The sequence below is a fragment of the Pristiophorus japonicus genome, chromosome 14, assembly GCF_044704955.1.
Source record: "Pristiophorus japonicus isolate sPriJap1 chromosome 14, sPriJap1.hap1, whole genome shotgun sequence".
Classification (NCBI taxonomy): Eukaryota; Metazoa; Chordata; class Chondrichthyes; family Pristiophoridae; genus Pristiophorus; species Pristiophorus japonicus.
The window spans coordinates 93,737,869-93,761,315 of record NC_091990.1 but is presented as its reverse complement, the minus strand read 5'-3'; the positions used below and the strand labels follow the sequence as shown (position 1 = coordinate 93,761,315).

The following is a 23,447-nucleotide window of genomic DNA, read 5'->3' as shown; positions in this document are numbered from 1 at the left end:
CCGAATTGTTCCTTTTGAAAAATCCTAACTGTCATTTTCACTTAATTTCAGGGTAATTAAAATTACCCGTAATTAGTGCGTTCACTTTCTCCTCCACTTGATTAATTCCACATCAGTATCTTCCTTTGTGCCTAGTGGGAGCTCAACAATTCCCAGTCATTAACATTGTACCCTTGCTGTCACAAATTTCCACCCAGCTTTCCCCTCATCAGGGATTGAATTGTCTCTTTTGATTACCAGCAGATCACCTCTTATTAGCAACACTACCCTTCCCCCAATCGACTGTTCTTCATACCTCATCATAGGCAGTCCCTCGAATCGAGGATGACTTGCTTCCACGCCAAAAAGTTCACAGGTGTTTCAATGAAGGACCTAATATTCCAGGTCACAAACTAAATCTTGAAGGGTGGAAGATGCCTGTGCGTGGATTTTTTTTAACGTATGGTGGCCATTGCACATCAACCACCACACGGGCTTGACAGAGCTAGGTCTTGGTCCAGTGGCATGGATTAACCAAGACGACTGGAGACCAGCTCTGCTGCACGGACCGAGTGCGCACACATATCACAGTGTGGGCTGGTCCATGCTGCCCCTGGGCCCTTGCCTCTTCTGGGCCCCAAACTCACGCCTCTCCTGGGCCCCGGTCACATTGCTCCACGATCACGCGCTGCTCCTGCGTCCCAACCTCGCTGTACCTGCCCGCGCTCCAATCAGCGACCTGAACCTTGGTGACGTCCAATCCAGTCGCTCTCCTGCTCCAACACATGCTGCTCCCTGGAGTGGTATGTAGCCACACTGCTCCTTCCGCTCCCCGGCCTGCTCCGATGTTGCTCGCAGGCTGGGAAAATTACTGTCATACCAACAGCAAGAACAAGAGGTACATGGAGAAAATTGAATCAGAGTTTTATAATTCTGTGATACTTGATTGCAGTGCTGTGGCATCCGTAAGAACACAAGACGAAATACCTACGACGCACTTAAAACCCTGCGATACAAAATCACAGCCGAATGGCCCAAGCTGAACCCTATTTGCACCTGACACCTACATATGCAAGAGTCAGGCCCAGCCACCCTGCTTGACCGTTCCACTTTCTAAAACAAGAACTTTCATTTATATAGCGCCTTCAATGTAGTCAAATGTTCCAAGGTGCTTCACAGGAATTGTAATCAGACACAAATTGGCACTGAACCAAACATTGGAACAGTTAACTAAAAGCTTTGTCAAAGAGGTAGGTTTTAAAGGGTGTCTTAAAGGAAAAGGGAGCAGCGGAGAGGAGGAAAGGTTTCGGGAGGGAATTCTGGAGCTTAGAGCCTAGACAGCTGAAGGCACGGATGCCAACAGTGGGGTGAAGGAAGTGGGGGATGAATAAGAGGCCAGATAAGGAAAAATGCTGAGTTCCTGGAGGAGTGACAAAGAATTCCTTTCAACAATAGGAAAATATCCATCACACATGGGAAAATGTTTATCAACAATGGGAAAAATTTCCATCAATAATGGGGAAAGTGTATCACACTTGTGACAGTGCCCATCAAACATGTGACACAGATGGGGAAATGTGCATCACAGACGTGGGCGGGGGGAGCAGTTAAAACTCAGTTCAGATTGCAGACAGTCTGGTTCAGCCTGAGAGAGTGGGCCTGGCGGGGGATGGAGTCATTGACAAAGGAGTTGAGTTTATGACAGGGGTCAACAATGATGGCTTCAGTTTTCCTGTTGCTGAGCTGGAGGAAGTTGTGAATCTCCCAGGATTTGACATCTGATAAGCAGTCTGACAGCATGGCGGCAACTAAGGGGGTTGCGAGAAATGATGGAGAGATAGAGCTGGGTATCATCACAGGGCAGTTGACCCCATGCTTGCAGACAATGTCGCCAAAGGGTAGTATTTAGATAAGGGTAGGGGATTGGGGGGGGTGATGATGCAGGGGAGGGAGGATAAGCCATTGCTAGAGTTGCACTGGCTATATGCGGAGATTTTGGAATAAAACCATGCTGGGGCAGTTCCATGGAACTGTACAATGGAGAAGCATTAGAGGAGGATGTGTGGTCAACTGTATCAAATTATGCAGAAAGATCAAGGAAGGCTGAGGAGGGATAATCTACTGTGATCACAGTTACAAAGGATACCATATGTGACTTTGGCTAAAAACCATAATTAGAGTTGGAATCGAAATGACAACTGCAACTGGAATTAAAGCTAATTATTGCATAGCAATAATATAAGTAATTGTTGGCTATGGCATAACATTTAAAAGTTCAGCAAATACAAAATGGAAAAGGAATGTGTATTACGTAAGTAGAATAGTAACTAACAATATAAAAACAATAATCAGATTGAAAGGAATATAAAAAATTTTACAATCTAGATCTGGCATGATAAAATTACAGTTTCTAAAAGTCGAGTGTTAACAACCAAGTGACAGTTCTGGAACACATACAGTAAGATACATTCTGCTGCTGGTTCCAAAGCTCCCAGACCCCCACCATCCCAACTCCACCCCCCACCGCCAACCCCCCCGCCCCCCATCCCCTGCCCATCTGAGTGCTCTGCACACCCCAAGTACTTCTAAACCGCCAATAACTGCTTCCACCCCCACCCACAAGTGTTCCCAAATTCCCTCCTAATGTTCAAAGACTCCACACCACAGCCCAGCCATCCATCTCTCTCAAAGACTCTATCCCGCATAAGTAATCCCAGGCCCCAGCCCATGTCAATTCTCACCCCTACCAAATTTCCAAATCCTTCCCACCAGCCCCGCCCACTCTTTCTATGGCCTTGGGGGCCCACTTCTAGCTGCCTCCTATATACCAGCCCCAAGCTGCATTTCCTTACAGCCCCAATCCTCCCTGAATCTGCAGCCACAGCCCTCCAGTTTCTCTCTCACCTGTGGGTGTATTCTAGTAGTACCCTGTTAGCTTCTCCCACCGGATCCTTTGCCCACCTCAGACCATGTTTGAGTACCTTGTAGCTGGGTTCTAAAAAAAAGTAAAAGACAGGAAATCGAGTAAATCGGTAAAGGAACATATGTACGAGCAGGACACAGAGAATAAGAGACATACATGGGACAGGAGAGACAGAAAGAAGGAGAGGTTTACACAGAGTGACAGAATAAAAAAAAATATGAGAACCATAGAGAGAGAGAAAAATGAGTGGAAGACAAACAGAGAGAGGGGCACTGAAAGGATCAGAATGGGAAAGAACAATGGAGTGTTGCAGGAAGAGAGAGACTTAATTTCCTCTGTGAGCAATGCCACAGCAGATCAACTATGTATAATATTTAAAAATCTTAAGCACATGCTGCCTACAAAACTATACTTCCTGCTGTCACATTTTTGTATCAATATTTACCATTATAAATTCCTATGTCCAGATTTGCAATGGGAACTGCCTCTGAAAACTTGTCAGCCTGTAATTAGACCCTCCTGCCAGTGGTAATTATATATGCCTCAGTCTTGTGTCTCTGCTCCTCAGCATTATTGATTGTGAAGCAGTTTGGGATATCTTGAGGATGTGAAATGCACTACGCTTGTGCAACTTTTTTCTTTCCTTCATTCTTAACTTAAATATAAAATCAAACTATTATACAAAATAAGTACACAATATATGACCTTAAAATGGAGACATAATGTGTATTTTATATTATATATCTGTCTATATCTTAATAAAATCTTATGTCTGCACCCTGGCCCAATTATGCCCATCTTCTAGCCCCATTTTCTCTCAATACTGTAGCTGGTCTTGACTCCCCAAGTGCGACACCATGGTAGATCATCATGTTTGTAACAACACTGTACACTGTATAAACCTGAGAAATGCACACCTTGACCACAGGGGGTGAACTTGTGGGAGACACTCCTCATCTGGTCATCCAGGTATATAAAGGGAGGTCCCACGCACGGTTATCACTTCTTGGTCCTATGAATAAAGGTACAGGTCACAGAGTGACCTTGACTCTAGTCTGTGCCTCATGTTGATTTGCTGTAGTGTGTAAGGACACAACATTTGGCGACGAGAAACGGGAATCTAGGGTGGGCCCGCAACAGAGACAATGGCAGGTTGAACGAACATTTATACCATCACAAAGGGCAATATGTCCCGGGATGGAACCATTGACACTCACAAACAGAGTGCTCAAGAGTAATCAAAGAGACAATCAAAGAGGAATGCCTGGTAACAGCTCATTTGTTCACAACAATCTCAGCTCATGCTGGAGGTGCGGGGGCAAACATGCTGCAAAGACCTGCCGGTTTCAACAATTCATCTGCAGAAATTGTAATTTGAGTGGACATTTAGCCAGGATGTGTAGGAAGCTTGCAGCGAGGCTGGTTTACGAAGTGGATGAACCACAAGACAGGGGTATGCGTGGGACACAGCAATGGACACTGAAGTTCAGCGGGTCCAGGTGGCAAACATCCACAGCTCATACACAAAAACGCCACCTATGATGATGAGAGTACTGTTAAACGGCATCCCGGTACGCATGGAGCTGGACACAGGAGCCAGCCAGTCACTTATGAGTGTCCAACAATTCGAGAAACTGTGGCCACTCAGAGCTAGCAGACCCAAACTAGAACGCATTGACACGCAATTACGGATGTACACCAAAGAGATCATCCCAGTGCTAGACAGGGCAATGTTGGTGGTCACACATAATGGATCTCAGAACCGGCTGCCACTCTGGATTGTCCCGGGAAATAGTCCCACACTTTTGGGGAGGAGTTGGCTAGCCGAGATGAACTGGAAATGGGGGGATGTGCACGCCATTTCATCTGTGGAGCGAAGTTCATGCTCACAGGTCCTACTAAAGTTCGAGTCATTATTTCAACCTGGCGTCGGGACTTTCAAAGTCACCAAAGTAAGGATACACATCACCCCGGACACCCCACCAGTGCACCACAAAGCCAGAGCTGTGCTGTATGTGTTGCGGGAGAAAATTGAGAGTGAGTTGGACAGGTTGCTAAGAGAGGGCATAATTTTGCCCGTTGAATTCAGCAACTGGGCAAGCCCCATCGTCCCTGTTCTAAAAACGAATGGCTCGGTCAGGATCGATGGCGACTACAAGGCCACCATCAACCGAGTGTCCCTTCAGGACCAATACCCACTTCCGAGAGTGGAGGATCCTTTTGCCACGCTGGCAGGCGGCAAGCTGTTCACCAAGTTGGATCTCACTTCGGCCTACATGACCCAGGAAGTGTCCGAAGAATCCAAGCTACTGACCACCATCACCACGCACAAGGGGCTGTTTGTCTACAACAGGTGTCTGTTTGGCATTCGTTCAGCAGCCGCTATCTTTCAGAGGAACATGGAAAGCCTGCTAAAATCCATCCCCAGAACAATCGTATTTCAGGACGACATCCTTATCACAGATCGAGACACCGAGGAACACCTCCACAACCTGGAGGAGGTGCTACGCCGACTAGACCGGGTAGGCCTGTGACTAAAGAAGTCCAAGTGTGTGTTTTTGGCCCCAGAGGTCGAGTTTTTGGGCAGGAGGGTTGCGGCAGATGGGATCCAGCCCACCGAATCCAAAACGGAGGCGATCCATCGCGCGCCTAGGCCCAGCAACACATCAGAGTTGCGTTCATTTCTGGGACTATTGAACTATTTCGGGAACTTTCTACTGAACTTAAGCACATCGCTGGAACCGTTACATGTGCTCCTGCATAAGGGTTGCGATTGGTTTTGGGTGCTGTCAGGAACAGGCTTTCAATCGGGCGCGGAACCTGCTTTGTTCGAATAAGTTATTGACCCTGTACGACCCCTGTAAGCAATTGGTTTTGACATACGATGCATCATCCTATGGGGCTGGGTGTGTGTTGCCACAGAGTAATGATGAGGGCCAACTCCAACCTCTGGCTTATGCCTCCAAGTCGCTCTCCCAAGCAGAAAGGGGGTATGGGATGGTCAAAAAGGAAGCACTCGCATGTGTCTACGGGGTGAAAAAGATGCACCAGTACCTTTTTGGCAGAAGGTTCGAGTTAGAAACGGACCACAAGCTGTTAACATCCCTGTTGTCCGACAGCAAAGCTGTCAATGCCAATGCGTCAGCTCGCAGACAGCGATTGGCTCTCATGCTGGCTGCATATGACTACACGATACGGCACCGGTCAGGCATCGAAAATTGCGCTTATGCACTCAGCAGGCTTCCACTGGCCACCACTGAGGGGGCAGCGGAGCAAAGCGTGGAGATGGTCATGACTGTCGATGCCTTTGACAGCGCAGGCTCCCCCATCACAGCCCACCAGATTAAAACCTGGACAAACAGAGATCCCCTCCTATCTCTGATTAAGAAATGTGTCCTGACTGGGGATTGGGCGCCCGCACACGGAGCATGCCCTGAAGAGGTCAGCCCGTTTCACAGACGGATGGATGAACTCTCCATCCAAGCCGACTGCCTACTATTGGGCAGCCGGGTAGTCATGCCCCACAGGGGTAGGGAAGTATTCATCAGGGAACTTCACAGCGAGCACCCAGGCATCGTGCTTATGAAGGCCATTGTCCGGTCACATGTATGGTGGCCGGGAATTGACGCAGACCTGGAACACTGTGTTCGCAGGTGCACGACGTGTGCCCAGCTGGGCAATGCCCCCAGGGAGGCCCCACTCAGCCCGTGGCCCTGGCCCACCAAGCCATGGTCACGTATTCACGTAGACTACGTGGGCCTATTCATGGGAAAAATGTTCCTCATTGTTGTTGATGCGTACTCGAAATGGATCGAGTGCATCATATTGAATTTGTGCACGACATCCACCACAGTGGAGAGTCTGCGTGCAGTCTTTGCGACCCACGGCTTGCCGGACAACCTAGTTAGCGACAACGGCCCGTGTTTCACTAGCAATGAATTCCGGGAGTTCATGTCGGGTAATGGCATCAAACATGTCAGGACAGCGCCGTTCAAGCCGGCTTCCAATGGCCAGGTGGAACGTGCGGTCCAAATCATAAAGCAAGGCATGCTCCGGATTCAAGGACCCTCCCTTCAATACCGTCTATCGCGCCTCCTGCTGGCCTATAGGTCCCGACCGCACTCGCTCATGGGAGTCCCGCCAGCGGAACTACTCATGAAACGTACACTAAAAACTCGGTTGTCCCTCATTCATCCAGTCTTGTCAGACATTGTTGAGGGCAAGCGCCAGTCCCAAAATGAGTGCCACGACCGTAACTCAAAGGGGAGATGGATAGAAATCGATGACCCTGCATATGTTCTTAATCACGCTGTGGGCCCAAGTGGCTCGAGGTTACTGTAATTGGTAAAGAGGGGAATAGGGTCATAGTGGTCAGACTCAACAATGGGCAGATATGCCGCAAGCATCTGGACCAAGTAAAAAAAAAGGTTCAGCATGGACACTGAGGAACCTGAGGAAAATCATGAGATGCTGCCCACACCACTGCCAGTGAACGAGCAACAAGAACCGTCAGCAGCATGCACAATCCCTGCGGTCAGCCCGGACGAGCCGGAATCACCACAGGTGACAAAGACGCATGCCAAGGCTCAACAACCAGAGCCCCAACTGCGGCGCTCTACGGGAGAGCGTCGACCGCCTGAAAGACTCAATCTTTGACCCAAAGACGTTGGGGAGAGGTGATGTCATGTTTATAACCTCACATAACTGTAACCTTTATGTAACAACACTGTACACTGTATACACCTGAGAAATGCACACCTTGACCACAGGGGGTGATCTTGTGGGAGACACTCCTCACCTGTTCATCCAGGTATATAAAGGGAGGTCCCATGCAGGGTCATCACTTCTTGGTTCTGTGAATAAAGGTACAGGTCACAGAGTGACCTTGTCTCCAGTATGTGCCTCGTGTTGATTTGCTGTAGTGTGTGAGGACACAACAGTATCCCATAATAAGACCTTGTGAATTACATTGGCTGCCACATTTACTCACATAATAGCAGTGACTACACCTCCAAAGGTCAATTGTTAGATGCGAAGCACTTTGGGACTTCCTACGAGGTTTGATAACGAGTTTTACAAATACAAGTTCTTTCTTCCTTCTTTACATGGTTTAAATTTCCAATCAATATAGAACAGCATATCCTTTGGCACACTGAGAATAATGCCACAAGAAGTCCGTGTGTATAAATATTGACTGAAAAATTAATATGTTTTATGTTGGCTTTACATTTTAAAGGCTCCTCCTCTCTAGAGATCTAAAGATGATGCATTCTGGTGACATTAATCAAGGGAATTCCCCATAAGGCATTCTGTATTCCACCAGTTGGCACATTCACAGGCTGATTGGGGCAGGGTAGCTGTTCAATTCAGTCCCCACGGACTCTTTGTTGAATGTGACATAAAACTGACACTAAAATCACCTGCTCTTTTTAAGACACTATTGTTTGGCTGAAATCAGGACAGATCGAGCAATCAGGCGTGATCTTGGAACTCCACCCTGTGAAGTGAAGTGCTTTTGCAGCAAAAAGGCTCAAGACTTGACAAGCAAGATAATCCCTGAGGAAACACCCAGAAATGAAACGTTTCTTCTGAGAGCAAACATGTGGTAAAATGAGGAAGTAATATTTTAAAATGTGGAACAATAAAATGTGTACTGTACTTTCCTTTTAAAAACGATATAGCATTGACCCTTTAAAAAATCCCCTGCACATGTCTCTTTATAAATACATATAAAGTGCTGTCCCTATTAAAATACAAAGACAGCCTGTGCAATGAATCAATACAATGTTAGTTTAAAGATTGGGATGTTCACAAAATGATAGGGTATATGATCATGGCATAATTTAGGCTTCTCTTGCTTTTTTACACAAAACAATTTGAGTAGATTAGACATATTTGCTTGACATAAAGGACAACAATTGTGACAACGTTGTCAGTGCCTCTGACCCTTCCTAGAGCAGGACATCGTTCAGGCAGTGTAATGAGAGCACCACCATCTACAACAGGGTGTACCTTGCATTCCCCCCTGATGTTTTAGTAGGTAAATGCACTGCAAGTTGTGCTACTAAAACATAGCGATCAGAAGGTTACAGCTATTGTTTGGACTTAGTTACAATGCCCTCCACAGTCCAATAGCCTACTGGCACTTGCACGTGTAGAGTGAAAAGTAGCAAAAATTTGCTTGTGCCCTTGAAGTAGTCCCCCTAAGAAATGTCAGGAGGGGAGGGGAGAAATATGGAAGGGACGGTCTGTCAGGCGTGACTCTATGGGTAGCACCTTCGCCTCTGAGTCAGAAGGTTGTGGGTTCAAGTCCCACTCCAAGGACTTGAGCACACAAATCTAAGCTGACACTCTAGTGTTGTGCTGAGGGAGCGCTGCAATGTCAGAGGTGCCGTCTTTCAGATGAGATGTTAAAACGAGGTCCCGTCTGCTCTCTCAAGTGACGTAAAAGGTCCTATGGCACCAATTTGAAGAAGAACGGGGGAGTTCAATCAACATCACTAAAAAACAGATTATCTGGTCATTATCACATTGCTGTTTGTGGGAGCTTGCTGTGTGCAAATTGTCTGCCGGCATTTCCCAAATTAAAACAAGTGACTACATTTCAAAATAATTGTTTGGCTGTAAAGTACTTTGAGACTGGTCGTGAAAGGCACTATTTAAATGCAGATCTTTCTTTCAAGGTTAAAAAAAATCGAATAAAATACTCAGGCTGGATGTTAACAATATGCACTATTTTAGAAAAATGGTGAAGCATTTTACAAAAGATATATTAGGTTGGCATCGGTAACGAGCTTTGAGAATGAGTGTACAAAAGGGACACTGTTCCTTTAAGAGTGTGGCAGTGCGGTGCAGACAATCTCCCTTTAATCTGCACCCAGAACTCGAGAGCAGAGCCTGACGTCACTTCAGCCACCAGAGGCTCGTCCTGATTGGTTGGCAATGACGCCATCCTTTATTTTTTTTTTAAAAAGAATGACTTCATCCCCAGTTCATTCCTAGTTATGTTGCACCTTCTGTTTTGCTATTCCTAATGGCCAACTCGCAGCCAGCCAATCCGAAAAAATAGCAGCTTGCGGCAGCGTGGAATGGTGTTTTTTTATATCAATCATTTCATTTTGTATTTCTTTCCTTGTTAATTTCTTTGCAAAACCTAAGATCATCTCCTATTGATCGCGCGAGTGAAATTGCAAGAAGGCTTGTCCATGGAAAATAATCAGGGGAGCTCCCGGAAGTAAAGGAGGTGAGTTATTGTTTTTTAAGGAGGGGGGGAGCTCGCTGCAGATATGTGTCTTTCACCGTCTCGGGTCAGTCAGTTTGGGAGGCTGGGGTTGTGCAGAGTTGGTTGGGGTTGAGACCCCCGAGCTTTGCATCCCAGTGCCCTGCTCCGGTTTGGAGTGGGCAATGTAATGTCAAGCATGCAGTGAAATCTTGCGTGATGGTGCATCCTGCAGCATTGCGAGCCGTCTCATCCTCGGGGGTGGAAGGGCTTGACCACCTCTCTCTCTCTCACTGCACAGCCAGAGGCGCAGAGATGGTGCAAGGGCTCGACTATCACCATCCGTGTCTGGCAGTGCTCGCAAAATGAATGTCAGCTTAATGCAATAACGTTATCATTGGGCAATCGAAGCCGATATATATATATATTGTTTAATCGGCTGCTGCACACTCTGCTGTCAAGTGACGCCCAGAATTAACCTGGTTGTGTGACACTGATGGTAAATTGGTGCAGGGGCGATGAGATTTCATTGAAAAAGGACCCTCCCCCGCTTGGGTACGCGGACGCATTAAACTCCGTCACCTCTCTGTACACATGCATGTATGTGATAATACCTGGTCTGCAAACGGATACCTTGAATTTAATGATTGCGCATTTTATTTAAAGGAGGGTGGGGAAAGAGCTGTTTTGGTAACGCGACGTCTGCATTTTGCGAAATGCGTCGTTTAAAGCTTTGTCTTATTTTTAAAGGCTTTGATTTATCTAATCCTTTAATCGCCTTTTAATATGTCGCTTGTTATTTCAAAGGGGATTAGGTTGGATAGGTAACCTCCAATGCTCGCAAATTAAAAAAAAAACTTGCTATGTTTATTTATTAAAGGGGCAGCGTCTTCAACAGAAAATAAGTGTTGGGCAAACCATTGGGATGCCACAGGCATGTGCAATTAAATTGCAGAGATTAGTAATTGTATTGCTTATTAATAAACGCGTCTCTCGTGATGTCGGGACATCCAAGGCCATTGGTTTGTAGTGGCTGAATAAGTCAAAATCATTTTCATTACATGGGATTCTCCTGTTTTCTACCTATGATTTTCTGTGAAAAAGGAATGCCAGGTTGTCTGGCCTACAGTAAATGGTTGCTGTTTCCTAGAGTGGAAGAGGGCACTGGTTTTCAGTGACTGAATAAATGCAGTATTTATTACACTGGCATCCTGTGATTCCATCAGTATTTTCTGTTGAAAATCATGGCCTCAGTCCTTTTGTTTTTAATTCAGCTCCCGATACACAAACTGAACAGCACAACAGATAACAACAAGCAAAGTAATCCAGCTGTTCCCCTCATTGCTGTCATCACACAGTCTGTTATTTCTGGTTTCCACCCCTTGCAGTCATACTGAGAACTTATAAAGCCTAGCAAGCACAAACCAAGCTGACATAATACCCCAAATATACCTGGTCTGGCAGCCACAATGAATTTTTCAGATCCCACACTGATTCATCGAGACATTTTAAAATTAAAATGTACGTTACATAGAGGACAGTTGCAATATAGAGGCTCCCTGAATTCTAAGATAACCATTCAGCGGTGAGTTCAGATAATGTCACCTCTGCAGATTATGCTTGTCAGCTGAACCCTGAGATTGGATTAAATTGACTGACAGCCAATCCTGTCTCCTTCTGGATGTAACTGAACTTTTGAGCAGAGCCGCATTAAGAATTCTTGGGGCAATGAAAGGCACGTACATTTCTGTTTACCCCCACCCCCACCCCTCCCCCCAACTCCCTCCAGTCCTGCATAAACCTCCCCTCGATCCATGCAGCAGTATCAGTGTCAACACTCGGCAGACTGGCACCTTGGGTTGTAGCGTTATTTGTTGCCATGCCCACCCCTGTCTTCATTAACCATCATGTTCACAGTTGAAGCATGAGTTGCGAGATGTGAAGGAGGCACCACGATTGCCTGCCCTGCCTGGAGGCTCCGACTGCAACATTCCCATCGCTGGGTATACATGCCGGCTCCATGCCTGCAGGACCAACCTGTCCTTACAACCAGGGTCTGGGAAGCCTGGATTTACAAATTCTCATCCTTGTGTTCAAATCTTTCCCTCACCCCTCCCTATCTCTGTAACCCCCTTCAGCTCGACATTTCTCCAACATCTCTGTGCTCCTCCAACTCTGGCCTTGTGCATCCCCCCACTCCCTTTGCCCCACCATTGGCGGCCATGCTTTCAGCTGTCTAAGCCCCCCACTCTGGAATTCCCTCTCTAAACCTCTCCGTCTCTCCACCTCTCTCTTCCATTTAAGATGCTCCTTGAAACCAAGCTTTTTGGTCAAGCTTGTGGTCGTCTGCCCTATTATCTCCTTCTGAAGCTCAGTGTTAATTCTTTTCAGATTATGCTCCTGTGAAGCACATTTGGATATTTTACTACATTAAATAAATGCAAGTTGTTAATAAAGAGCTTTGTAGGCTGCCAGTTGGCTTCAGGACTGCGAGGGGACTTATTAAAGGTGCACTATGAAAAAGCATTCAGCAAATATTTCTTGATCATAAGGCACCTTTTTTTTTAAAAAAGACTTGCATTTCTATAGTGCCTTTCATGACCTGAGGACATCCACAGCACTTTACAGCCAGTTAACTACTTTTTGAAGTGTAGTCACATGTAAACAGCAATGTGATAATTACCAGATAATCTGTGTTTAGGTGTTGGCTGAGGGATAAATATTGGCCAGGGCACCGGGGATAATACCCCTCCTCTTCCTCAAATAGTGCCATGGGATCTTTTACGTCCATCTGAAAGAGCAGACGGTGCCTCGGTTTAACATCACATCTTAAAGATGGATTGAGGGTACATGTACACTACAGTAGTAGCATTGCTGCAAAGCAGTTTCACTTTCCACAGATACAGCTATTGCAGTTTAAATGTATGGTAATCCAACCTGAAAAACAAAACCGAGTACTGCTGTGAAAATCTCCATAATCTGCAGTGGCTCCCTCATGATATCTAACTCACTGGTGCACACTCCAACCATCCATGGATTATAATGTAGCAACTGGGTATCATAAAGCGAACAGCAACTTTATGCATGGGGAATGTTCTCGCACAGAAAGCAATTAAGCTGTTTTAACTTTTCCATATTCACTTAAAACACATTGTTAAAATCAGTGGCGATGAGTGGTGACAGCTCACCCGATGGCCTAACGGGCAGAGGAATTCCCCGGGTAGAAGAAAATTACTCTGGAAGTTGTGCTACAGTTGTACAAAGTTCTGGTTAGACTGCATCTAGAGCACTGCTTTTAGCTCTGGGCACCGCACCTCAGGAAGGATATATTGGGCTTGGCTGGGTACAGTGTAGATTCACCAGAATGGCATCTGGGCTAAATGGGTTAAGTTATGAGGGCAGGTTGCATAGACGAGGCTTGTATTCCATTGAGTATAGAAGATTTAGAGCAAACTATTTGAGGTGTTTAAGATGATTAAAGTTGATAGGGTAGATAGAGAGAAACTGTTTCTTCTGGTTGGAGAATCCAGAACAAGGGGGCATAAACTTAAAATTAGAGCTCGGCTCTTCAGGGGTGATGTCAGAATGCACGTCTTCAGATAAAGGGTAGAGGGAATTTGGCGCACTCTTCCCCCAAAAAACCGTTGAGGCTGAGTCAATTGAAAATTTCCATACTGAGATTGATAGATTTTTGTTAGGTGAGGATATTAAAAGTTATGGAGCCAAGGTGGGAAACTGAAGTTGCGGTACAGATCAGCCATGATCTAATTGAATGGTGGAACAGGCTCAAGGGTCTGAATGACTGACTCCTGTTCCTATGACTCATTTCTATGTAGTGCCTTAAGTAAGGTGTAAGGTCCCAAGCTGTGCTGAGGTAGTTGACCTTAGCCGGGCAGTCGGAAAGGTTCTGCATTTGTCCTCAGTACTCCTGGATTAGGGAAGGTTAGCCAGAGTTCCTTCTCCTAATTCCCAGCTGGTGACTGCTACTTGAAGGTACATGTGTGTGGAAATCAGATAAGAACAGAGATGAGTTTTGTTGTGATGTCCCACATGGTAAGATAGCCTGGAGACCTCAATGCCCAGGATGGCAGATGTAGAATAGTCACTGGGGCGAAGATACAGAAGGTCTGCTGGTGCCCCTGAACAGGACCTCAGTAACAGTCAGCACCTTCAGGAGGGGAAGGGAGAAAATTGGAATGGGAGGAGGAAAAGATGTGTAAGACGGGAGAAGGGGGGGGGGGGGAAGCGGCAATGAGGGGAGGAGATTGGGGCACAGGTTTGATCCCCAATCAGTGCTGAGTTAGCTGGTCTCACCTGGGACAGCAAAAGACCTGATACAGTTTATTTCAGTCTCCTTAGGTTTACAAGAAGAATAAAGGGCAGGGTCGCTGCTTCTGAATGTTAATCCAGTGATCCCTGCTGGAAATGCATGTGCCTGGATTTTCCGTTCAGGACGAGGTTGTGCTCATCGGTGATGCTTTCCATGCTTTAATAGCTGGTCGAGACTCGTCCGTCCAGATTGAGTGATGGCTGCTTGGGTGAGGTAGCAGAGAACGAGTGGCACCCACAAAATCGATCTCTGCAAGGTGTCAATGCCTTCGAGACAGGAGGTAAGGGGAAGAGAGAGAACATTGGGGGAGAAAAAGGAAAGCATAGCCTCTGGTTTTATAGCCTTGGAACAAAGCTTCAGTAAATCCCAAGTTCGGGGAAGGACTGGCCAATATTGAGTGTAACAGAATGCCCATAACTGAAGTTATGAGGGTGGCCCTGTTGAGAGCTGGAAACTGACTAAACACCCAAGTTGCGTGCTCAGCATTCAATTCTGAGCATGACCATCGTGCAGCACACCTCTCAACATTTTATCCCTTCTCGGTTTCTTTTCTCTCTTTCTCTGTCAATTTTCTCCTTCCTCTTCTTTCTTGGAGGTGTTGACTTCTTCCAAGTTGTGTTAGCCTTCCAGTATCTTGTCCAAGTCTTCGTTATACATGTGTGGGCCTTGAGGGTGAATGCTTGCAGGATATTTAGCCACCGAGGAGTGTTTGGGGTGGGGAGAGGGCGTGCAGCATCACAGCTAAGCCAATCATGTTCTTACCCAGCATCCACGCATGTATATGTCCAAAAAGGGTTGCTGGATAACGAACAGGAGTGGGTATCCTTTTCATTTTCTTTCCTACATTACAACAGTGACTACACTTCAAAAGTACTTAATTGTCTGCATTGTATTTTGGGAGATCCTAACTTAATCAGCACTGATTAGAAATTGCATCTGGGACCTGCTGGTCTATGTAGCTTTGCTTGTTCATAAGACTGTCCAAGACTGAGGGGACATAATCTTAAAATTATTTGGCTAGGACATTCAGGAGAGCAATCAGGAAGAAAATTTTCTCTGAGGGCAGTAGACATCTGAAACGCTATACCCTAAAAGGTTGTGGTTGCTAGGGCAATTGGAACATTCAAGGCTGAGAGAGATAGATTTTTGTTGGGTGAGGGTATCGAGGAATATGCAGCAAAGGCAGAAAAATGGAGTTGAGGTGCTGGTCAGCCATGATCTAATTGAATGGCGGAACAGGCCCGAGGGGCTGAATGACCTACTCCTGTTCCTAATGTTCCTGTATTCACTGTATGAAACCTCAGATACACTGTTCGACTGGTGTACATAAATAAATGCTTCCCGTTCACACCTGCAAGTTAGAGCATGTGTCCCCTTCCCAAATCTGTTTTAAAGATGGGTTTATCCCTCTGAGAAACCCTTTTTGAAGAGGGGAGCCTCTCCAACATGATTCCCTGCAATGTAACAGCAGTGACTGAGATATTCAGGGTTGTGCACATTTTTTTATTATTATTTAAAGAGAGCCATCTTTTCCATCCTCTATATTTTTGAGATTTGGTAGATATATATATTTTTTGTTTTTAAATATACTGCATATGAAACTGCCATGCATACATATTAAAGTGGTGATGTAATGTACCAGACAGAAAGTACAGTACATCAGCTCCTGTCTGCAGACAAATTATTTATACTCGCATAAATAATAATTATGCACCATTATATTATTTATAAGATATGAAAGAGCATTTTTACCGGAATTGTAAAAAAATTCCTTACAGTAGCAGAACCTCTTTCTAAAAGATTCATAGAATATTAATTTTTATTTTTATTTCTACCAATTCAGTATTTGAAAGTAGCTCAGATTAAAGACAACTGTGTTCCGAAAGTAATATTCACTGCCACCCTTCTCTCCTGGTGAATTCACGTGGCCTTTAATAGATATCATTATACTTTTCCATGTTTGTCACCCGGTAATAAATACTTGCAGGTCTGGCATAGCACATTGGCATTAAGTCCAACACTGTATCTGAACCACAATCTCAAGAAAGCACACCCGTTTACAAATGTTTCCATTTTACACAACAGCCATTCTTGTGGCCTATCTGAGTGAGATTGCTAATTTAATGCCAAACTCTGGGCAGTTATATGGTGTGGGCCAGCAGTCACTCGGACCTGTTGATACTCCAATACTGAGCCATAAATGCTGTCCAACACACCCTCACCCAACAGTGAGCTGGCAATCATAAGAATATAAGAACATAAGAACAGGAGTAGGCCATCTAGCCCCTCGAGCCTGCTCCGCCATTCAACAAGATCATGGCTGATCTGGCCGTGGACTCAGCTCCACCTACCCGCCCGCTCCCCGTAACCCTTAATTCCCTTATTGGTTAAAAATCTATCTATCTGTGATTTGAATATATTCAATGAGCTAGCCTCAACTGCTTCCTTGGGCAGAGAATTCCACAGATTCACAACCCTCTGGGAGAAGAAATTCCTTCTCAACTCGGTTTTAAATTGGCTCCCCCATATTTTGTGGCTGTGCCCCCTAGTTCTAGTCTCCCCGACCAGTGGAAACAACCTCTCTGCCTCTATCTTGTCTATCCCTTTCATTATTTTAAATGTTTCTATAATATCACCCCTCATCCTTCTGAACTCCAACGAGTAAAGACCCAGTCTACTCAATCTATCATCATAAGGTAACCCCCTCATCTCCGGAATCAGCCTAGTGAATCGTCTCTGTACCCCCTCCAAAGCTAATATATTCTTCCTTAAGTAAGGTGACCAAAACTGCACACAGTACTCCAGGTGCGGCCTCACCAATACCCTGTACAGTTGCAGCAGGACCTCCCTGCTTTTGTACTCCATCCTTCTCGCAATGAAGGCCAACATTCCATTTGCCTTCCTGATTACCTGCTGCACCTGCAAACTAACTTTTTGGGATTCATGCACAAGGACCCCCAGGTCCCTCTGCACCGCAGCGTGTTGTAATTTCTCCCCATTCAAATAATATTCCCTTTTACTGGTTTTTTTTCCAAGGTGGATGACCTCACATTTTCCAACATTGTATTCCATCTGCCAAACCTTAGCCCATTCGCTTAACCTATCTAAATCTCTTTGCAGCTTCTCTGTGTCCTCTACACAACCCACTTTCCCACTAATCTTTGTGTCATCTGTAAATTTTGTCACACTACATTCTGTCCCCTCTTCCAGGTCATCTATGTATATTGTAAACAGTTGTGGTCCCAGCACCGATCCCTATGGCACACCACTAACCACTGATTTCCAACCCGAAAAGGACCCATTTATCCCGACTCTCTGCTTTCTGTTAGTCAGCCAATTCTCTATCCATGCTAATACATTTCCTCTGACTCCGCGTACCTTTATCTTCTGCAGTAACCTTTTGTGTGGCACCTTATCGAATGCTGTTCCTGGATGTGAGGTGTATTTATATAATGCCTTTTAATGTAGAATAATGGCACTGAGCCAAAGAAGGAAATGGGAAAGAGAGGGATTTTAAGAAGGCCTTAAAGGAGGAGAGGGAGGTGGAAAGGTTTAGGGAGAGTATTCCAGAGTGTGGGACCGAAGTCCTTGAAGGCATGGCTGCCAATGGCAGGATAAAGGGAAGGGTGGGTGCACAATCATACAATAGACAATGAAGATCAGCAAGGATAACGATAATGAGTGAGCGGGACTTGGTAGGATAGGGGCAGAAGGGTTTGGATGAGTTGAAGTTTACTGAGCTTGGAGGATGAGTTGCTGGCCTGGAGAATATTGGAATAGTTTGAGTCTGTAGGTGACAAAGGCAGAGAAGAGGGCTTGTGCATCAGATGGGCTGAGGTAGGGGGTTCAGTGGCTATGGAGGGAGATAGAATCAGTGGGAAGAGTATGAAGTTTGCCGATGGTGTCATCAAGGTGCAGCATGAGGAAGAGAAGATGGCCAAAGATAGACCTTTGGGGGCAGGTCTTGAGGTACTGGTGCAGGGAAGGGAAAATACACTATTGCTGGAGATGCTCTGGTTACGATTTGGATTAAGAGAAGAATAAGCCAGAGGGCAGTCCAACTGAGCTAGACTTTGGAGGAGGATAATGTGAACAACTCTATCAAAGACTGCAGAGGTTCAGCACTTGCTGCGTAGAGATAGTATCACAAAGTGGTTACCCTGGACTTCGCAAACACATTCAGCAACCAATGAGAGAGATCATTACTGGATAAACAAAACATGGCATGTGGAAATCTAAAGAAAGGGAAGAAATAAAAGCCCCAATTTTGCGTGACTGGCAAAATCTGTGCCAGGATTGGTTAGTTGCCTTGCCCAAGCTTGCCCACAATGCACTGAGCTAACTGCTGAATTTTGCAGAGTCAGCTTATTTACATAATTAGCATGAACTCCCAGCACAATCTTGGCCATTCATCAGCATCCAGCCTAATGGAGAATGTGCAAAATCTGCCCAGCAACTCCAATTTAAAGAGGTGTTTGCACTTAAAGGTACGTGGCTGCATAGAATCATAGAATTAAAGACTTTTAAGGCTCAGAAGGAGGCCATTTGACTGGCCTGGCGGTGTTTCTGCCGGCCGAAAAAGAGCTATCCAGCCTACCCCCAGCTCTTGGTCCATTGTAGGTTACCACATTTCAAGTGCACATTCGAGTATTTTTTAAATGTGATGAGCGTTTCTGCCTCTACCGCCCTGAACAGTGAGTTCCAGACCCCCACCACCCTCTGGGTGAAAAAAGTTCTCCTCAACTCTCCTCTAATCCTTCTACCAACTACTTTAAATCTATTCCCCCTGGTTATTGACCCCTCCGCTAAGGGAAATAGGTCTTTCCTATCCACTCTATCCAGGCCCCTCATAATTTTATACACCTCAATTAAATCTCCCCTCAGTCTCCTCTCTTCCAAAGAAAACAGCCCCAGCCTATTCAATCTTCCCTCAGAGCTAAAATTCCCCAATCCAGGCAACATCCTCGTCAATCTCCTCTGTACCCTCTGCGATGTAATCATTTCTTTCCTGTAATGTGGTGATTATGAGGGTGGGGGGGCAAATAATGCTTCAGTCTTTCTAAAGCTTCATAATTAAATTTGAATATTTATCAGCCTTTACCAAGGCAGGCCAGGAGGGTGTGAGGAATGGCTGAAAATCATCATCATAGGCAGTCCCTCGGAATCGAGGAAGACTTGCTTTCACTCCCAAAGTGAGTTCTCTGGTGGCTGAACAGTCCAATACGAGAGCCACAGACCCTGTCACAGGTGGGACAGATATTCGTCGAAGTAGGGGGTGGGTGGGGCTGGTTTGCCGCGCGCTCCTTCCGCTGTCTGCGCCTGACCTCTGCACACTCGCGGCGTTGAGATTCAAAGAGCTCAACGCTCTCCCGGATGCACTTTCTCCACCTCGGTCTTCGGCCAGGGACTCCCAGGTGTCAGTGGTGATATCGCACTTTACCAGGGAGGCTTTGAGGGTGTCCTTGTAATGCTTCCGCTGCCCACCTTTGGCTCATTTAGTATGATGGAGCTCCGCATAAAGCTTTTGCTTCGGGAGTCTCGTATCTGGTATGCGTACTGTGTGGCCTGCCCAGCGAAGCTGATCGAGTGTGGTCAGTGCTTCAATACTGGGGATGTTAACCTGGATGAGGATACTGATGTTGGGCAGCCTGTCCTCACAGGGGATTTGCAGGATCTTGCGGAGACATCATTAGTGATATATCTCCAGCAACTTGAGGTGCCTTCTATACATCGTCCATGCCTCAGATCCATACAGGAGGGTGGGTATTACTACAGCCCTGTAGACCATGAGCTTGGTGGTTGATTTGAGGGCCAGATCTTCAAACACTCTTTTCCTCATGGCCGAAGGCTGCACTAGCGCACTGGAGGCGATGTTGAATCTCCGCATCAATGTCTGCCTTTGTTGATAAGAGATATGGGAAGTGGTCCACGTTGTTGAGGGCCATGCCGTAAATCTTGATGATTGGAGGGCAGTGCTGTGCGGTGGGGAAAGGCTGGTGGAGGACCTTTGACTTACGGATGCTAAGCGTAAGGCCCATGCTTTCATATGCCTCAGTGAATACATTGACTATATCCTGGAGTTCAGTTTCAGAATATGCGCAGACGCAGGCATTGTCCGCGTACCGCAGCTCAACGACCGAGGTTGGGGTGATCTTGGACCTGGCCTAGAGGCAGCGTAGATTAAACAGCTTCCCACTGGTTCTGTAGTTTAGTTCCACTCCAGCGGAGAGCTACTTGATTGTGAGGTGGAGCATGGCAGCGAGGAAGATTGAGAAGAGGGTTGGAGCGATGACTCAGCTCTGTTTGACCTTGGTCCGGATGTGAATTGGGTCTGTAATGGATCCTTTGGTAAGGATCACGGCCTGCATGTCGTCGTGAAGCAGGCGAAGGATGTTGACAAACTTTTGGGGGCATCCGAAATGGAGGAGGACGCTCCATAGACCCTCATGGTTAACAGTGTCAAAGGCCTTTGTAAGATGAAGATGAAGAAGGGCTGGAGCAGCTTCCTGCATTTTTCCTGCAGCTGTCGCGCTGCAAAGGTCATGTCCGTTGTGCCCTTTGGGGACAAAATCCACACTGTGATTCTGGTAGGAGCTCCTTGGCCACAGTGAGAAGACGGTTGAGGAGAATTCTAGCGACAACCTCCGTTGATAGCAGGGAGATTCCCCTGTAGTTGCCGCAGTCAGACTTGTCCCCTTTTTAAAAGAATGGTCAAAATCACTGCATCTCTGAGATCTCCCGGCATGCTCTCCTCCCTCTAGATGAGAGAGATGAGGTCATGTATCCGTGCCAACAGTGCTTCTCCGCCATACTTTAGCGCCTCAGCAGGGATTCTATCAGCACCCGTAGCCTTGTTATTCTTGAGTTGTTTTATGGTTTTGCCTACCTCGTGCAACGTTGGAGTTTCACTGAGGTGGTGGTGGGTCGCATGCTGCAGGATGGAGTCAAGAACACTCGAGTCAAAGGCAGAGTCTTGATTGAGGAGATCTTTAAAGTGCTCCTTCCATCAGGCCCTGACAGCCTCGACTGCAATGAAGAATCCTTGCATATCGTGGCTGTCGGCCAGTTGTTGTATCTCCTGTGCTTTCTCCATCCACCACCTGTTCTTTAGGTCCTGGATTTTTTGTTGGACCTGAGCCTTGAGCCATCTATAATGTTGTTTTGCAGCTCCCAAGTTGGGTTGTTGCTTGAGGCTCAGAAATGCTTTGCGCTTGCGATCTATTAGTTCTTCGATCTCCTGATCATTTTCATGAAACCAGTTCTGATGTTTTCTGGTTGAGTGACCAAGTGTCTCATCACAGGCACGAGTTATAGAGGCCTGGAGGGCAGACCAAGCGCTGTGGGCATTCAGCATCTCAGGGTCATCAAGGCACGCCAGATTGGCTGTGAGGCGCTGGCTGTATAGGGCTTAGTTGGGTCTCTCAGTGCCCCGGCATTAATTTTTTTACGCCGCAGCTTCTGCTGTCCCCTCTGCTTTGGGGCTATGTTAATGTTGATGATGGATCGGATTAGACGGTGGTCTGTCCAGCAGTCGTCAGCTCCTGTCATGGCCAGCCAGACAAAAATGATGTGAAGGGAAATTTCACATGGATGCACCAAACAGAGTACATAGGCAAGTGACTGCGGTGTAGCATCTGACTCCTCGATGGCTGGCAAAGTGAATGAGCTGAGGGTGAGGAGGGTTGCCCTGTTTGGCACTCCAGGGCATGCACTCCAGTGAACCTTGTCTTTCAGGAGGTGGCAGCCAGGTTCTGCAGTCTGTACAATCTGTGGATGCCACCCACTACAACTCATCGCCTTGCGAACCCAGATACATACCTGGTGGAGAGCCCACCACTGCTTCTTCTCTCTGCCACCTGGACTTAACTTTCAGCATGTGCTGAAGGAATAAACATATTCTCTGCAAGCTGCCTTCATTGAGTCTGTGCCTGCTTCAACCCGGTTCCATGGCCGCATGATTCCACGGCGTAAAACTACCCACAATTCCAAATAGATTCTGGGAGTCTTACTCGGAGAGGCCTTGGGTGGGCGAAATGGAACTGCTGCAAGGGGTGCAGCAGCAGGCGCTATTCAGACTTTGCCATTTAAAGGGGCACATAATATGGAGCTTTATCCTGATTTTGTTTATTATTCCTGTGCCAAAAGTGAAACAAGGGTTTCATTCGCCAACATTGACGTCCCTAGATGAGTGCAAATATTGACTTATGTGACCAACAGCTGACAAGGTTACCCATACTGACAATAGGAACATGTTTTTAATGTTGGGACAGTGGGGGCTGACGCTATTGGCTATGGGCCATTTTCAGCGAATAGTAATCTTTGTCTGCAGCATTCTTGTATTTACCTTAAAAAAAGAAATGACTGAATTGCTTGGAACTGTCAGCTCTAGGCGCTTGGTTGCTAGGTTGTGTCTCCTAAAACTATTACATTATTGTGTCATCCTCAATCTAGGTTGCTGCTTATTTTGGGGGAAGTGAATTGAGGACTGAGGTCAAAGACGTCAATGTTAAAGCTTCTATTGGGTCTTGTGTTAGAGCGAGGGGGAAAATTACAACAAACCCACTCCCGTGCGGGACAGTAACTCTAATTGCTGTTTAACCATGGGATTTAACGCTATTCTTTGAATTCATAAGCTTGCCATGTCATTGCAGGTTATGTTTAGTGTTATATAACAGGGTTTGGTGCCAAGTCCAATTCCTCATTCGCAAAGTATTTCCTGGCTTCCTCCAGGGTATTTACACCAATACATTACCCCTATCATTATGAAGCTGTGTTGTAATATATAATGCAGTGATGAGGAAGGCGAGGGATTGGAGGGAGAGTGATATCGTGCTGCGAGCTTCATTGTGGAGTATTGGACATGCTCTGGTCTGAGTTGGGCAAGGTAATTAAGCTACTGAAAACTGGATATGCCGCTGTATCTCAACTATGCTACAAATGCTTTTGCCTGCATCAGTACCAGCTTGAACAGTTAATAAACCTGTCTCTGTGTGGTC

The 23,447-nt window shown here is 46.2% G+C and overlaps 1 protein-coding gene across 1 annotated transcript in view; it reads left to right on the top strand.

The window, feature by feature from the left end:
- The first annotated feature begins 9,938 nt into the window (after nt 1–9,938).
- The window catches only part of LOC139279988 (dual specificity protein phosphatase 8-like), a 242,316-nt gene continuing 228,807 nt past the window's right edge, over nt 9,939–23,447 (top strand). The window contains exon 1 of the mRNA XM_070899385.1: nt 9,939–10,145. The gene's annotated coding sequence lies outside the window, so the exon portion shown is untranslated. The remainder of the gene's footprint in view (nt 10,146–23,447) is intronic.